The following is a 19238-nucleotide window of genomic DNA, read 5'->3' on the forward strand; positions in this document are numbered from 1 at the left end:
TGCATGGGTACGAGTACCAGGGGTTTCATACATGAAGGAACATATAATATATTATGATTACCAATAATGTCATACATGAACAAACATATAATATAAAATGATAACAAATAATGTCATACATTAACAAACACATAATATATTATGATAGCCAATAATGTCATACATGAACAAACATATCATATATTAACTAGTAATGTCATAAGTCTAATAATGTCACGCATCAAATAAGTTTCATACATCAAATATAAAATGCCATATATACATCAAATCTATATTGAATATGTCCACTGACATAAAATCCAACATATATGTCTGTTGATGCCTATACATGTATGTCTATCAACTATATCTTCTCCTTCCCCTTGTGGGAAGGAAACAAATCTCTAGAGGTCTTTGGTAACGTGTGAAGGGACATGATGGTGATGATGGGGTCTTCCTCACACGCTCGCTCGCCTCTTATTGAGGCTCTTCTCTAACTTGAGCTGATACAAAAAAAGTAGATATGAATCAATAATTATTATATATTGAAATAAAATATATGTACACACAAAATTAACTATTTTCTTACCACCATCATATAGTCGCTCTACAAGTCCACCTCGAAGGCTTGTGGATAGTCGGGTGTAACAAGACCCTACAACAATTCAATCAATATAATAATTTATAAATAACATTAGAAATTTTGATACTAAGTAGTATAAACAACTAAAACCAAGAAAATTCTTTCATACCCCAGTCAATGGCTGTAAATTAGCCATAGTTGTAGCCACTCCACGATCGACGGACTGCCAAAGATGAGGAGGAGTCTTAGATGTCAAGAGCTGCATGTCATACAATACATGTTACATGTAACATGAAACATGAAACAAGAAACAAATTAATCAAATGAATTAAATTAACATGGAACAAATGTACCTCTATGAAGCTCATACCGTGTCTAGGCTCGAAGTCCATAGTGAATGTTAATAGTCCCATAGAGAACTGATGCACATGCATAAATTTTTTTGTCAATCCTTCATATGATTACTTAATAAATATATGTATTAATTTAAATGATTAAATTGATACATACCTCTGGACTCATCCATGGGATGAAAAATGGGGCCCGGGGATTGCTACTAGGGCCACCTGTAATGCCCCGCCCAGAGATCCTTGGAAACAAGGATTCAAATCAAGCCAAGATATTTTTTTTTTTAAAAGTATGAATGCACAAGACAACATCATACAAGGATCACAAAGATCACAACGGAAGACTTCAACACAATCCCAGCAACCAACGAATCTCTGAACGCCACTACCAAACTGACACACCCAAACAAAAGCCAACAACCACCACAACAAGATGAGGGCACAAGAAAAGACCACTCATCAACAAAACACCAAGCTGGGTTAAAATGAAAAATCCCAAAATTGGCTAAGCTTGAAATCCTGAAGCCTTGAAAATTGGCTAAGTCTGGATTTTTGAAGCCCTGAAATTTCCTAGAATCCATAACTTATCTTCGAGAGGTCTGAAACCTATCTCAAACAATTTGTCGCATATATTAAAATATATTAAATATACGTCAACTTATACGTAAATGATATATTTTAAACCCCAAGAGACTAAAACGGAAACACAAAAACTCGATTTCAAGAGAAACTGACAGAATTCAAAATGCAACAGCATAGGGTTGAAGAATGCCCAAAAGTATATCCAAAACCACTCTCAAAAGGATCAGATCACGAAGAAAAGTGCCCACTGATGGCATGCGCAGGTTTTTCACAAAAATCATGCGACACTTTTTACTAAGGGGGGGCGATACTTCTCCTTAAGGCGTGCGACACTCTTCCAGTGTCGTACGACATTTCTCAAGAAGGCATGCGACACTTTTCAGCATCGTATGACATTTCTCAAGAAGGCGTGCGACACTCTTCTAGTGTCATACAACATTTCTCAAGAAGTCGTGCGATACTTTACAGTGTCGTATGACATAGTTTGCATGGGCGTGCGATACTTTTTAAAGTGTCGCACCATGCTGAACAAATGTCGCCCATAGAAACACGAAAACACTCCCAAAAGAAAAAAGGACCAAAATAGAGCAAAGAACCTCCACACTAGGGAGTACCAGATCCACAAAGGCTCGAGGAATGAACACTCGAGTGCAAGAACAACACAGAATGAAGAACATCAAACCATCTAAACTACAGCAGCAAAGAACATGCTGAATAGAAACATCACAGAGATCAAAAGCAACATTTCAAAACTAAACAACCAAATAAGTGTGCGGTTCCTCCCAACCGTCAATAGCATCATAAGACCATCGTGGGTCCTAGCCATCCCCCGCGCGTAACATCCCAAGTCACCGACTAGATCGTCAGTACTGTTGTAATAGGGATGTCACTACTAAAACATGCAACAATATAAGCATAAGAAAATTTAACATGCTAGTAGTAAAGCATAAGATAATCCTATAGTAGATAACATCACCTATCACATGCTAAACGGCAGTAAGCAACAGATATACTACTAAATCAAATAACATCATCTAATCATATGGTAAACATCATGATAAAGGAATGCGTCAAGTAAAATAACATCATCTAAACATGATATACAAGCATCCCAATGAAAGCATAAATAACAAGAAAGCATACTCCAGAACCCGAATTACCAAGTGAAAACATCCAGCAACGGTCACACTAGGATAAGAGACTGCCTCTGTACACCAGTCCCTAGCAGTGGTGAAGGTAGCTATGCCTCCCAATCGCGTGGCACCCGTAGGTCCACACCCGCCGTGCTGATGGAGATAATGATCCAACCACAAACACACAAAAGCACAACATCCAAGGCTAACACTCACGCCAGATAGTATGATGGCTGAACCAAGAACCTAAGACAATGCAAGGAGTACAGGTCCTAGTCAGACACTCAATAGGCTACTATGTAGGGACTAACATCATGGAGAGTCGCTTGGAATAAAAAAGCCCAAGCTAGGACTTGTGCAGATTCAACATCCCTCAATGGAAAGGCTCTTGCACCCCAAACCTTTTTATTATCTTAAGTTTTATTACTAGTCACACATTTTATTTAATTTTCACTTAATTAAAGCTTCCTTCGCCAACCCTCTGGGCACAATGATCACCAGGCTGCGAGGTAGAAGCCCCCTCCATATGCTACCCTACCCTACCCATGCTCATCCTATGACAGTGCCCGTGGGCATGCATACTCCCATCCCAACCCCAATGATCATAACTTCTGGCAAATTCATGGAAGATCGGGCCTTGCAAGTCACCCAAAAAATGTACGTGCACGTACTCGTGTGTGGCGCACCACCATCACGAAGATCATAACACAAGGACAGGAATGAGAACATAATGCAAGGAAAACACTCAACTAAAAGCAACACGAAAAGGATGGATTCTACACGAATCCCAAAGCCAATAAAATCATACATCATGAAATCACTCAATCGGCCTCAATCCGAGAGTATGGATTGTACACGAATCCCAATGATGTAACAAGACCAAACATCATGAACTCACTCAACTAGCCTCAATCCGTGAGTATGGATTCTACACGAATCCTAGCATTCACAAACAAAAGCAAGGGTCTAAAAGAAACAATAATAGGTGTAAAATCACTCAACCGAACACAACGTCGGGAGTACGGATGCAACATGCATCCCAATGCAACATAAAAGTGCAAAAGTGGTCTGACTGATACCCAAACAGATCATCAAGGTCCATGACCCACATTGTGCCAAGAAAACTCGAGAAAACCAGGCGGCACACAAAATGAGGTAAAAACCCCAAAAATTTGGAAAACTTCAAAATTAAAACCCATTTGGCATTTGGGTTCAAAAACCCCAAAAATCCAAAAATAAATGGAATCAGACACTGTATGCAAAAACAGCCAGCATAATGGCGTAAAATTCCAAACCCTCATCCCAAAAAATAGGGAAATGTTCATACCCGCCCAATCGGGTAGAACTAACATACAGAGACGAAGGGGAACACTAGTTCTCAGCCTCCAAACAAAAGGCTACCAAAAATAGAAGCAGAAATAGAGCAGAAACAGTAAAACAGGAAAGCCCTACCTCACAGCCAAAAGGGCAAAACGAGAATCTGAACCATAAAATAAATATCTTGTAGAAGTAGCTGAAAATCGCGGCAATCCAAGGTTTCCCTGAGTTGGATCCAACGAGCCCAACCTCGCGACGATCCCTTGCCCGTAGCTCCCACAACAAACAAAATAGTAAATCCTCATGAAGAGGATTTTGGGTTTTACTCTCCAACTTTCCAATTCAAAAGTGAGAAGTGAGGAATTAAATTCCTCTTTGGATACTTATTCACTTTTCGGGTGAATAATCGATTAGGGCAAATAACCAGCCAACCTAGTTAAATCCCGAATCGACCCAAACGAAAATAGGCTATTCCTATAAATAGGAATTCATTTATGGCAAAGCTGCCAGAAATTAAAATAAATCAAATAAAAAGCCCGAAAACCCAAAAATACAAAAATCACCTTAAACAACTTTCGCGACAATGCGAACCTCTAAATGCACAGACACGCTTACTGATCTAATCACATAATGCAATGAGTTCAAATTTAATAATCACCAAAAGGTTTAAATTAAACATTTTAATAAAGGATATGTCGACCATACAAGGACGACATTGGTAAAATATGAAAGGCTGAATCACTAACTCCATGTGCCACTGCCAGGGATATAATCCTGCACACTAAACAACATCAAGTGCAATTTCATATAATAACATAGCCGAAGCAATAAATGCATTAAATCACCTAATTTAACCACTTATTTAATTATATTAAAATAATCTATTTACATCACTCACATTCGCAAAAGGCATAGCAATGCAGGAATGAAGTAAATAACCATAGCATTAAATCCATCACATAACAAAATCAGAGGTATGTCCAAATACCAGATAACCAGATAACATCATAAAACACACTGTCATCTCAAAATGTAAAACATCACATGAGTAACAAATATCTCTCTAATCAGAAATATAACAAGGTAAATGTCTGCAGCACATAACCAAAGAATCCAACATGAATAATCCATTTCTAATCATTAATGCATTTAATAAGGTACTTAAAACACATAAACGAACATAGTCATAAACATAACTAACCACTTCTATAGGAACCTAGTCCAGTGTAGCATGGTAAAAGAACATAGTGCAATCTCTACACACATCTCAGGTAATCATGGAACAACCTCATGATACCACATCGATCCTGGTAACCACTGGCACAAACCTCAGTGAATCAAAAATCACATCATAATCTCAAAGATCAATCAAAAGCATAAAAAAAGCAACTGATACAGAAACATAAATCCAAACACCTCAACGGTGTAGACCACTCAGGGTCACAATCATGATCCCATCACAACAAAAGATCAGCAAGGTTGCATCCATCAGGATGACTTACAAAAGTCAAATGGGAGAGGCACTACACCACCAACACTCTGACCCTAAATTTTGAACAATGTCAATATATGCTAATTAATTAGTCATTCACTATACATATGAAATGTGATCAAATTAGTTTATTATAATTGTAATTTACCTATGTGTCAATATCAAATATCTTATTCAAAAATTGATCAGTGACGATCCCATCATCCGCACCATCTCCAGCATGACTCCCAAATGTGCATAAGGATCTGCATGATGTGCACACGTGACCACGATGCATAGAAGGTTCCTCCTCAACTAATGGACTCGTGCAATGAATGAGGGTCTGCGTCAAAACATTAATAGTCCCTAGAGTGCTAGCCTCTACATGTTCCTTCACAACTGAAGGAATAGTCACATGCTCAACTTGTGGGTTGACCATAGGTGCCCTAACTACATCAGGGTCACGACATGACCTTGACCTCTCAAATGATGACCCCCCACCTCTACCCTAAGATTCTAATATATCAAAATAATTGGGGATCTCCAAAAGGAAAAACTCATAATACAATTTCCTTAAGAAATACATTAGGACCTCGTGATTATTGTAGGGAGGATCATAAAAAACCATCCACCATCTATCGTAAAAATCATTCCCAATACCATTGTGTATGCACCAATGGATGGGGAACCACTTAATTGCCTCTCTAACAATATTTTGTTCACCAAGCTTTCTAAACAATGCACAAATTCTACCTTTTGGTATTTTTCTTTTTAACATCTTAATATGATAATTTGTTTGCATAATATCTTTTTTGTTCATCCCTCTTAACCAACCAAATTTCCAACTGACCACTAACAGAAGCTACATGGGTCTTAATGGACTCGAGGGAGGATGCCAATTGAGATTTCATTGGATTGGTTTGTCCAGAAGCTTTCAACCTACCAATGAGTGGTTCTAATTCATTTTTTTCTCTTTCTCTTTCATTTATTATGTTTGCTTGTGTGCCAGGAGGAGGTCTTCCAATTGGTGCAAGCTGCGAAATTTGTTGTTCTTGTTGTGGAGGGTTTTGATTCTCATCTTGTTGAGGGTTTTGGTTTGGATCTTGTTGAGGGTTTTTGGTTTTGATCTTCTTGGGGATTTTTCAGTTCATTATTCACATTTTCTGATAAGAAATCAATTGAAATCTAAATAAATAAACAAATTTAAAGAAAAATTGAAATAAACCTACAAAACAATACAAAAAACATATAAAACAATGTAAAAAGAAGGTTAGACAACATACGACATGCTCTTGATCTCAAACTTTGGCGGCGAGGAGGCATATTAACAAGGCAGGTGGTGAAAACCTTCAATTTGTTCAGTCTACGTACACGTTGTGAGGAGGGGAAGTAGGAAAATGGAGAAAAAATGAATGGGCTATGGGTATGCAACCCATTTATAAAAAAATAGGTTTTTTAAAAGTGCTTATGCATTATAGTGCATATGCACTATAGTGTGTACGCACTATGGCTTGAGATACCCAAGCCATAGCATGTGCATGCTATAGTGCATACCCACTATTGCGCGTACATGTTATTGAAAGTTAGAAAAAAAAGGGTGTCACCTTTTTGGCACCACAACTTGGTGCACTTACCCACTTTAAGATAATTAGTTTTGGAGAAATCTTCTCTACAAGTGAGGACAATGAGGAAGCCATTTAATCTACACAAAACATTAAAAAAATGTTAGTTCAAAAATTTGAAAGTTCAACCCTAAATAAACCTTAATTACTAAAAAACTAGATGTAGAATACCAAAACCTAGCAAAAACACTCAAAACCCCCTTCACACTTGCATAGGAGAGCACCCTTATGGAGTGTGCATATGTGCATGTGCTAAAAGGAGCTTAGTAATTTTACATGGGTAAGGGTGCACACATGCACACCTTTTGGAGTGTGCATGTGCACACTATTATACATATTTTTTTGTGTTAAGGGCCAATATAGTGTGCAGATGTGCACCATGACAAGGTGTGCATGTGTACACCATTACCTTAGGCTTTTACATTGGTATGGGAAAGGTGTGCATGTGCACACTTTGGGGAGGTTCGCACATTCACACTTTCCATTTTGCATTAGGTGAGTGTTTTAAGTTCTAATGTGAAAAAAGGTGTGCATGTGTGCACCTTTGTATTGTTAAGTAGTTTCTTTTTGGGTGGAGATGGGTAGAGTTTGCACACCTCTAAGGGTGTGGAGGTGCACTCATGGAAGCTAAGAGGAGGACAATGAGGGAAGGGGAGGGGGGGCTTAGGTTTCTTTAGGCCCAAGATGGTGTGCACCCTTTGGAGATGCACACTTACACATGTGCGTAGGTGCACATCTCCAAAGGGAGACAAGTGAACACTTGCACATTTAGCGCACCTTGCAAGGGGGCACATGTGCGCTAGGTGCACAAGTGCACTCTTTAGCACTGAAAAATCCATTTTCCTCCAAAATTTTGAGTTTTTGAGATCTATTTTTTTCAACTAAAGGGCTGATGCTTGACCCAAACTCCAGGTATATTCCTAAAAATGACTTAGACCATGGACTAGGGGTTTGGGAAAGAAAAAAATTACTAGGGGATTCCCATTTCTAGGAGAAATGGGGCATGCATTGTGAAACCAAAACAATAATGACAGATTGACACCTATTAGTGGGACTAAGGAATTGTCACAACATTTAAAGTCAACACCACCATAGATCTCCTCATGATCTATGATTGTCATTACATTGCTATGGAGAGTTGCAAGTTTTTTAATCTTAGAGACATTAATGCCATCACACTGCATGTACAAGGTGGGCCATTTGAATTTGAAAGGGGGGTGAGGTCATTCAAGTGACAAGTGTTCAATTATGATTCATCTTTCTGCCAAAGTGAGCTAGTTTTCAAAGTTTTCTTTTAGTCATTGATCAAACATAGATCTACAATTATTGCTATGTCATTATAGAGAGGTGTGAAGTTTCTAATCAAACCAACATAGTGACAAGCTGATGCGTGTCCCTATGGGAAAGTATAGCTTAGTAAATGGAATAGCTTCCCAACCTTTAGATCAATAATATATCCACAGTTGTCATTATGTGCCTATAGAAAGATGCACATTGTTTAGTCAAAGTGATATAACGATAGATTAATCTATGTCCCTATGGGCCAACATAGTTTACAAGCTGTAGTATTTTCTCAACCATTGGATCAAATATCAATCAAGGGTTGTTGCTATGTCATTCTTCCAAGATGTATGAACTTGAGTCAAAATGACATAACAACATGATGGTCATAGAGTGTATGTCCCACTTTGAGTAAGAAATATTTACATTTTCCCCACCATCAGATCAAAGATAGATCTATAGTCATCATTATGTTACTATAGAAAGATCTAGAATTTTTAACCTCGGCAAAATAATGATATTTTGATGCATGTCCCATGCATTTTAACCAATAACCAAGGAATGCTAATAAGAAATGAGGTTTCCATATGTCGTGACATGATTAGTTTGATTGCTAGGTTACGAGATGAAAAATAGATTAGCAACTAAAATAAGTTATGTTTGTCAGATTTTTGTGGATCAATGACCTCTTTTTAAATTTTGTACCAAAGTATACATCCCTACTCGCACTACAACATTTATGAGAATTTACTGCTTCTCATGCAAATTGATATAGAAACTATAACAAAAAGTTGATAGTTCATTCTGAATAAGAGATCATTGAAGAATTAGAGCATAGTGTTGGCTGAAAACAATCTCTATGTAAAGCTGGATTACAAGCATCCACAACCACCAGTTGAAAATTTGTATCCTAGTAAGTGAATTTCTCTTTTCTAAAAGAAATCTAATAGTTGTTTCTATTTTTCACAATGCCTCCAAAGAAGGGTTTCTTCAAGAAAGGGATTACTAGAATAGAAATATTCATGATGATTTTTTATAACAATTGAATGAGTCCACCAATGATATAGTACAAATAAAGAAATTGGTCCTTGTTACTCCAAGATTGAAGGTGTATAAGGGCTTGTATGATAGAGGATATTGGACTCGATATGCAACAACATCTAAAAATTGGTTGCAACTTTTCAAAAAATTATTTTCGAAGAGAAAACTATTCACCCCACATGGTAACATTTGGAACTTTGTCTTTGGAAAATTAGTTGTTCCAGGAGTGTTCATAGATTCAGACCTCCTCACTTCAATAGCCAAAATGTATAACCCAATATCTCGGTCTATAATGGGAATAAATAAGTAATTCTTAGTGAAATTCGCACCCAAAAAAATTTAGGAAGTGTTCAAGATGGACCCTACCTCATAGTACCATGAGCTCATTGATTTTCATAACTTAGAAAAGGAATATCAATCTTAGAAAGTTCAAATTGGGAAAGGAGCATTAAGAGGACACCTTACAACTATTTGGAATTTCACATTGGTTGTAGCCTCAACTCATGAGCCTTTTAAGAAAAAAAATTTCAATCCGCATGTGCTATATATATATATATATATATATATATATATATATATATATATATGTATGTATGTATGTATGTATGTATGTATGTATGTATGTATGTATGTATGTATGTATGTATGTATGTATGTATGTATGTATGTATGTATGTATGTATGTATGTATGTATGTATGTATGTATGTCCTTACTTTTGATAATAGATTGAAAAGAGATTGTTAAAGAGGGAGATTGTATGTTTCAATCATTATTTTCTCACTGATGTCAAACATTATATTTCCTGGTAAGACAATTGCTTATATGATTTAAGTACTATCGCTTATTTGATTGATGAAGAGGATTTGATCAAAAGATATAATAATAGCACCTAGAGGAAAGGTTGAGTTATGGTTATATAAAGAAGTAAAAGAATAAGTTAAGATAGTGATAACATGATGTATTTATAATCTACTTAAGGTTACAAAGGCTAGTTATACTAAGAAAGTTTAGAAGAACAAGTTACACAAAGTTTGTCTACAAAGTTTGACCGAGTGGATAGTAGGTGCCAAGCAAAGGCAGTGGAAACCGAGTAGAAAATCAATTGGACCTGAATAAAAGTATATTCTAGTGTATGCTGAGGAGAAAAATGGATTTCAAGTAAAGTTTAGTTAATGGCAAGCACTAGTAAACTTTAGTTCGTGTTGAGTGATTTCACAAAGGATGCCAAGCAATGTAGTATGTGTCGAGCATTAGAAGGAAAACAATGTATAGTGTTTGCATTATTTGAAAGATTGTGAATTCCATGGATCTAAGCCAACAATTTTATTTTCTTGGACTATGTGAACTAGGTAGAAGATAAGGTCAATGAGTTGGTGGGACATAATTCAAGGTAAATTATTTTAAGGCAAATTCAAAGAGGATTCAAGTAGAAGTTTCTAGAAGAAATATGGAATGAAGGGTAGATTCATTTTATCCTACCTAATCCGTCCTAACCCTAAATTGGACAATGGAGAATGAGCAGAAAAAGATCTTTTTTTCCTATTTATAGGAATGGATGGTTAGAAGAAAAGGATGTCGTGTAAGAACCTAAGGAAGACAAGGAGTTAAGGGTATTGCTCCATCAAGTAACCTAAGAGAAGAGTCTGCATTGACATGTTAAGTAAGAAGGCTTAAGGGTATAAATGCTTGAAGGGTGAGAAAGCTATCAAAGCTGCAATGAGTAAAGGCCAAGAAGAATGGAGGACTAAAACAAAGATCTATAATCTACAGATGGAATTGTAAGTTGTTATGAGATCAAGTCTTATTGTTACTCTCTAATAATTGTATCAGTCTAGGGTAAACCCTTTGGATTAAGGTTGACCAAATAGTCATTTGTAAATCCTTTAACTAGGTGACATTCCAAGTGAATAGTCTAATGTCCTCTAATAAGGCTCAATCCTAACAGAGTGATTGAAATCCTTTAATAGGGACACATTTAATAGTGTGTATTATAATCTTTAACAAGGTTGGCCTTTCATAGGGCATTACTTTAGAAGAGTGAAAAAGAGTAGCATGTTACTGGTGGTTTTTTCCAAATTGGGTTTGCATGTAAATCATTGTGTCATGCATGTTGATGAATCTATTATGTTTCGTGTTTACATTTTTGCAAGTTGATTTGATAGTAGCCTACAAGTTTTAAGTGATCGCATAATCTTATGGATGCATGCATGATGATAAATGTTTTATGGGTTCACTAAGCTATGGAAAGTTTTATTTATACATCTAGACCTTGGATAACTTATTCACCTCCCTCCCCTTAGTTGTTCTAAAATATTTGAACAATTAGTATCATATCCATCTGGTTAAGAGGATTAGTTTGGAGGTACTAGAAGCACAACTACCAAGATGTCAAAAAGAGAAGTACCCAAGCTCAATAGAGATAACTTTCCTACATGGAAAAGTTTGATGCAACTACACCTTGGAGGACATAGAGATCATGCACAATCTACCATTACCACTAAGTATGTTAATCCTATTGGAGCCACAACTGCTAAGGATATGAAAAATAAGGAAGAACATAACCAGATAATGTTGGAGATGGCCTTTGCCCCAAGCTATGGCAAATTTGATGGTATCAAAGGTCTTGATAGTGGAAAGAAAATGTTGGATGCCCTAACCACTATCTATGTAGGAGGTGCAAATGTTCTAAGAGAAAAAGTTGAAAGTCTTAGAGGTAAGTTTGATGATATGAGAATGGAAGAAGGTGAAAAAATTGCTCAATATGTTGCAAGGATAAAATAAGTTGTTAATACAATAAGAGAAGCTACTGGTAATATAGATGATGAGACTATACTAAGCAAATTTTCAAGGACACTGTTGCTTGTATATGCTATTAGAGTTTCTACAATTCAAGAATTCAGATGTGTACTAGGGAATAATCTATCACTTGAATGTCTGGTACGTAGACTGACTCCTTTTGAGCTATCTAATTTTGATAATTACAAGATTAAAAATATTGAATCTTCTTTCAAAGCTAAGGTATCATTGAAGGAACTTAATGAGAAGAAGAAGAAGAAAAAGATGAAGTATGTGTCTAGTAGCAATGAGAAAGATGAGGAGGATATAGAAAAAATTGAAGTACTATTGGCAAGAAGATTCCATAAAGGTAAAGGCAAGTTCAAAGGTAAATTACCTATCATTTTTTTCAATTGCAATGAGGTTGGTCATATTATTGTTAGATGTCCAAAGAAGAAGAACTATAGAGGCAGTGACAAATACAAGAGTAGGAGAGATTAAGATAGCAAGGACTACAAAGACAAAGGCAAGAAGTCATGCTATATTGTTGAAGAGGAAACAAAAGATAAATCTAATGAACATGATGATGAAGTGGTGTATGTTGCAATGAAGGATGAATCTGATGAAGATGAGGCAACTACACTTGTCACTTGTGTAAACAAGAATGGTAGATGGATTATTGACAGTGGGTGTTCACATCACATGACTGGAGATAAAAGTAAGTTCATTACCTTGAATTGTTGTGATGGAAATAGTGTAAGATTTGGTAATGATGCACCATGTTTGATAAAAGGAAAAGGTTCTATCAAACTCACAAACAATATTTTATGTGACAATGCATACTATGTTGAAGGACTTAACTATAATCTCTTGAGTGTGTCACAACTAAATAATTCAAGATGTAAGGTTGAGTTTGAAAACAAGATTACTAAGATATATGACACTGATGGGAAACTAATTGGAAAGGGTGATCAAAATAGGAGTAATCTATTCTATCTTGATATAAAGGATGCTACTTGTCTAATTGTAAAGTTTGATGATGTATGGCTATGGTACAAAAGGTTATGTCATGTTAATTTTGATAACTTGGTTAGTATCAATAACATGAGAAAAGTTAGAGGTTTGCTTAAGTTGAAGAAGCCTAATAATATAATAAGCAAAAAAATTTAGTTAGGCAAAATGACAAAGTCAAGTTTTAAGAGTAAAGCCTGTGTTGCTAAAGGAATACTAGAGATTGTTCATATTGACTTGTGTGGTCCAATTGATGTGCAAAGCTACAAAGGAGATAAGTACATTATGATGCTTACTGATGACTATTCTAGAATGATGATAGTAATTTTTCTACAATAGAAATCTGATGCTTTCCAAATGTTTAAGTGGTACTCAACAAGAGCTGGGAAGGAAATAAGTAAAAGTCTAAAGTGTTTGAGATCTAATAGAGGAGGAGAATTTACATCAAATGAGTTTGAAATGTTTTGTAATGATAGAGGAATCAAAAGATTGACATCTACCCCTAAAACCCCTCCAAAAAATTGTATAGTTGAAAGGAGAAATAGATATATAATGGACTATGCTAAAACACTCAAGATGGAGAAAAATGTTTCTTTGAATTACTAGAAAGAAGTTGTAAGTATAGCTATCTATACCTTGAACCATGTACAATTCATAAAAGGTACTCATTTAACACCTTTTGAACTATGGTATGGATATTCACCTAGTGTGAAATATTTTAAGGTATTTGGAAGTAAATGTTACATTCTTAAAGACTTCAGTAATGAAAAACTTGATGTAAAAAGTGAGGAAGGTATATTTCTAAGATATTCACAAGAAGAAAATCTTAGTTTAAATACTAACACTAACAAAGTTGTGGAAAGTTCAAAGGTAAATTTTGATGAATATACAAAAGTATATGTGACTGAACTTATGAAAGAATTAGAAGAATAGAAATTATTTGTATACTTTTATGAAGGTATGTCTGCTGAAGAAGAAGCTAAAAATCAAGCAACAAACCAAGAACAAGTTTCAATGACTTCTGAGTCACATACTTTGAAGCTGAAAGACAAATTGAAGAAACTAGAGTTGAACCAAGATTATCCAAATATGTCAAGAGACATCATCCTACTTCACAAATTATTGGAGAAAAAGATGCTAGACCAATGAAAAGAAGTAGACTGAGAATTGATACATGTTTACTTGGCATAAAGGAACCTAAATCAGTGAGAGATGCATTAGTTGATGTGGACTAGAGTAAAGCCATGGAAGAAGAGATTGAATAAATTGATAAAAATAAAACGTGGACTCTAGTTCCTAGACTAGAAGATAAAAATGTGATTGGCACCAAGTGGGTATTTAGAAATAAGCTAGATGAAAATGGTGAAGTCACAAGGAACAAGGAAAGATTAGTTTACAAAGGATATGCACAAGAAAAAGGAATTGACTATGGAGAGAAATTTGCTCCTTTTGCTATGTTGGAAGGATTAATAACTTTACTTTCTTGTTCTACATACAAAGGTTTCAAAGTTTATCAAATGGATGTTAAATCTGCATTTATGAATGAGGTGTTAGAGGAAGAAGTTTACATAGAATAGATAGAAGGTTTGGTTGATGTTAACAATAAGAACATGGTATGTAGATTACACAGAGCTCTATATGGTTTGAAACAAGCACCAAGAGCATGGCATGAGAGACTTCATAATTATCTTATGAAGATTGGATTTGAAAGGACTAATGATAACAAAAATTTGTACATGAAGATAGAGAAAGGCAAAGGTATTTTTTTATTTGAATTTTTCTTTGATGATATCATATTTGGAGGGCAAGATGCTTTATTAAAGACTTTTGCAAGTGAAATGAAGCAAGAATTTGAGATGTCTATGTTTGGAGAGATCAAATTCTTTGTGGATTTGCAAGTATAACAGATGAAATATGGTATATACATCACTCAATCAAAGTATGTCACGAAAATACAAAAAACTTTTAAATTGGAGGATTCCAAACTAGTAAGTACACCTATGGTGACAAAATACAAGTTGTCAAAGAATGATTATTCAACTAAAGTGAATCAAACATTATATAGGTCTATGATTGGAAAGTTACAATATGTAGTACATAGCAAACCTGGCATTGTATTATCTATGGGAATAGTTTCAAGATTCTCTGCTAATCCAAAAAAGAATCATTTCATGGCTGTAAAGAGAATAATGAGATATTTGAAAGGAACAAAAGAGTTTGGTCTATACTATAAGAAAAATGAGAAATTTTAACTAAGAGCCTACAAAAATGCTAATTGGGTTGGAAATATTAATGACAGTAAGAGCACCAGTGGAGAAGCATTTTTCTTAGGAAAAAGGCTAGTAACATGGACTAGCAAGAAACAAAATTGCACCTCACAAATCTACTGCTGAAGCTAAATATGTTGCTACTATTGTAAATTGTACAAACATTGTATGAATGAAACAATTACTAAAAGGTATGAAGGAAAAGATCACAGAACCTATGATGCTTTATTGTGATAATAAAAGTGCTATTAATATATTAAAGAATCCTGTGATGCATGACCCCATTTGACCCATTGTATTAGGATATGTGTCCCTAGGAATCCTAGGACCCCTACAGACATAGGGTAGTTGACATAATGGGTCCAATGGGGTCATTAGATAACACATGACCTCATTGGACCCATTCCATCATGACATGTGTCCCTAGGGGCCCTAAGATCCCTGGGGACATAGGATAATCGATGCTATGAGTCCAATGGGGTTGTTAGCTAGCCCATGAGCCCATTAGACCCATTGCATCATGAAATGAGTCCCTAAGGATCCTGGGAACCCTAAGGACATAGGGTAATGGATACTATGGGTCCAATGGAGTGGTAGGCTAGCCCATGACCCCATTTGACCCATTGCATCATGACATGTGTCCCTAGGGGTCCTATGACCCCTAGGGACATAGGGTAGTTGATGCAATGGGTCCAATGGGATCGTCGACTAGCCCACAACTCCATTAGACCCATTACATCATGACATGTGTCCCTAGGGATCCTAGGTCACCTAGGGACATAGAGTAATTGATGATATGGGTGAAATGGTCTCGTAGGCTAGCCTACAACCCCACTCGACCTATTACATCATTACATGTGTCCGTAGGGGTCCTAGGAGCCCTAGGGACATAGTGTAATCTATGCAATGGGTTGAATGACCCATTGCATCACAACATGTATTGTTAAGGGTCCTAAGACCCCTAAGGACATTGGGTAATCAATGCAATGGGTTGAAAGGGGTCGTGGGTCATTCGACCCATTATATTATGACATGTCTCCCTAGGGGTCCTAGGGACATAGGGTAGTCGATGCAATGGGTCCAATGGGGTTGTCAGCTAGCCCACGACCCCATTGGATCCATTGCATCGTGACATGTGTCCCTAGGAGTCCTAGGACCCTTAGGGACATAGGCTAATTGATGCTATGGGTCCAATAGAGTGGTAGGCTAGTCCATGAACCCATTTGACCCATTGCATCACAACATGTGTCCCTAGGGGTCCTAGGACCCCTAGGGACATAGGGTAATTGATGCAATGGGTCCAATGGCCCACAACCACATTGAACTCATTGCATTAATTTACCTAGCCATGACCTCGTTACTATATAATAATAATAATAATATATGACTATATATTAAATATAATAATAGTATATTACTAGATTATATAATAATAATATTACTATATATAATAATAATATATTACTGTATTATATTTAATAATAATAATCATATTTCACTATATTATGTTTAATAATAATAATACACTAATATATAATAATATACTATATTATAATAAATAATAGTTGTTGATTTCCCTCATTTTCCCAATTGATTTCCCTCCAAATTTTGGCCGATCATTTTAGGTACCTGATATCATATCAAGTATCCAATCTTGAATCAAGTACTTATTAATATTAGATATCCAAATTGTTTTATTGGTAGACTTTTCCCAAAATATCAAGGAAGACCAAAAGTAAAAGAACTTTTTTTTATTACTAATGCAGATCATGAAGCCTTATTAGAGACCCTGAAACAAAGAGAGGACTCTACAAGAACACTCGACTAGGTATATTTACTTCTTATGTTCTTTTGTTCATAATGATTTGGTGAACCAATGATTATCTTGTTTAATACAATTATTTACTAATATTTTTTTATGATATTGGAATGTAGGTACATCATGAAGAGTAGCCATGCATGAAGATAATTACTACGTAAGGAGCAAAACGAAGAAAATTCTATTCTATTTTGGACACTACAATTTTTGATATTTTTGTATTGATGTAATAATGATGAAACACTTGAGATATTGCAAATGTAAACTTGTTGATTTAATGTAAGAAATAGAGATATTTTTACTTAATGTAATTAATGTGGAGGGACCTACAAAATGATGATTTTAATTAATACTAACACCAAATTTGCATTCTACCGAATATGAAAAACTTTAGGGAGCTTAAAAAAATGTTAAATTACTTAATACTAACCCTAGTGACACCCTTGTTCCAACTGTGAAGAGCCTCCAATAAGGTGCTCTAAGTGTGTTTGGAGGTCAATCTTTTGAGGGTCTTAACTCAAAGCTTGTGTGGGATATCAATGAAATCTTGAATGCTACAGGATGGTCATGTCGAGGCCTGCAATAACTTATCTCATTTCAAAGTGATCACATTCTATTTGGATTAAACATAATGATCTCACTCAATGCCAAAACTTGCAGTGTGCCTTAGTTCATTGGTACATGCATCACTGTGCAACTTTGAAATTGTTGATCTTGGCATCACATCATTAGCACCATTAGCTCTAGATGGGTGGGTGACCCTAGTGACACCCTTGTTCCATCCATGGAGACCCTCCAACATTCGCTGCCACCCCATACCCTCCAACATTCGCTGCCACCCCATACCAAAGAGTCCCCAAGGTGGTCTAAGTGCGTTTGAAGGTTGTGACTCGAAGCTCGTAGGGGCTATCAGTGAAATGTCAAATGCTATAGGATGGTTATTCTAAGGTCTACAATAACCCATATCATTTCAAAGAGATCACATTCCATTTGGATTCAACACAGTGATCTCACTCGATGCTAAGACTTGTAGTGTGCCTTAGTTCATCAGTGCATCACTGCACAACTTTCAAATCGTTGATCTTGGCATCAAATCATCAGCACCCCTAGCTTTGAATAGGAGGCTAAACCCTAGTAACACCCTTGCTCTAGCCATAGAGAACCTCCAACATTTGTGACCACCCTATGTTGAAGAGTCTCCAAGGTGCTCTAAGTGTGTTTGGAGGTTGATCTTTTGATGGTTGTAACTTAGATCTCGTAGGGGATATCAGTGAAATTTTGAATTCTATAGGATGGACATGTTGAGGTCTACAATAAGATATCTCATTTTAGAGAGATCATATTCCATTTAGATTTGGCACAATGATCTCACCCAATGCCAAAACTTAAAGTGTACCTTAGTTCATTGGTGCATCACTGCACAACTTTGAAACCATTGAACTTGGTATCAAATCATCAATGCCATTAGCTTTGGATGGATAGTTCAACCCTAGTGACACCCTTTTTCCTATAGTGGAGAGCCTCCAATGTTCATGGAAACCTTGTAACGAAGAGTCTCCAAGGTGCTCTAAGTGCGTTTGAAGGTCTATCTTCTTAGGGTCATAACTTGGAGGTCGTGGGGCTATTAGTGAAATATAGAATGCTATAGGACACTCATGCCAAGGCCTACAATAACCTATATCATTTTGGAGAGATCACACTCTGTTTGGATTCGACATAGCGATCTTGCTCGATGCCAAAACTTGTAGTGTGCCTCAGTTCATTGGTGCATCATTGTGCAACTTTGAAACTACTGATCTTGGCATCGAATTGTCAACGCCATTAGCTCTAGATGGGTAGGTGAACCCTAGTGACACCCTTTTTCTAACTGTGGAGAGCCTCCAACGTTCACGACTACCCTATACCGAAGAGTCTCCAAGGTGCTCTAAGTGCATTTGGAGGTTGATGTTCCGAGGGTTTTAACTTGGATTGTGGGGGCTATTAATGAAATTTTGAATGCTATAGGATG

The sequence above is a fragment of the Cupressus sempervirens genome, chromosome 5 (assembly GCF_028749045.1).
Source record: "Cupressus sempervirens isolate cs-2001-9-10 chromosome 5, ASM2874904v1, whole genome shotgun sequence".
NCBI lineage: Eukaryota > Viridiplantae > Streptophyta > Pinopsida > Cupressales > Cupressaceae > Cupressus > Cupressus sempervirens.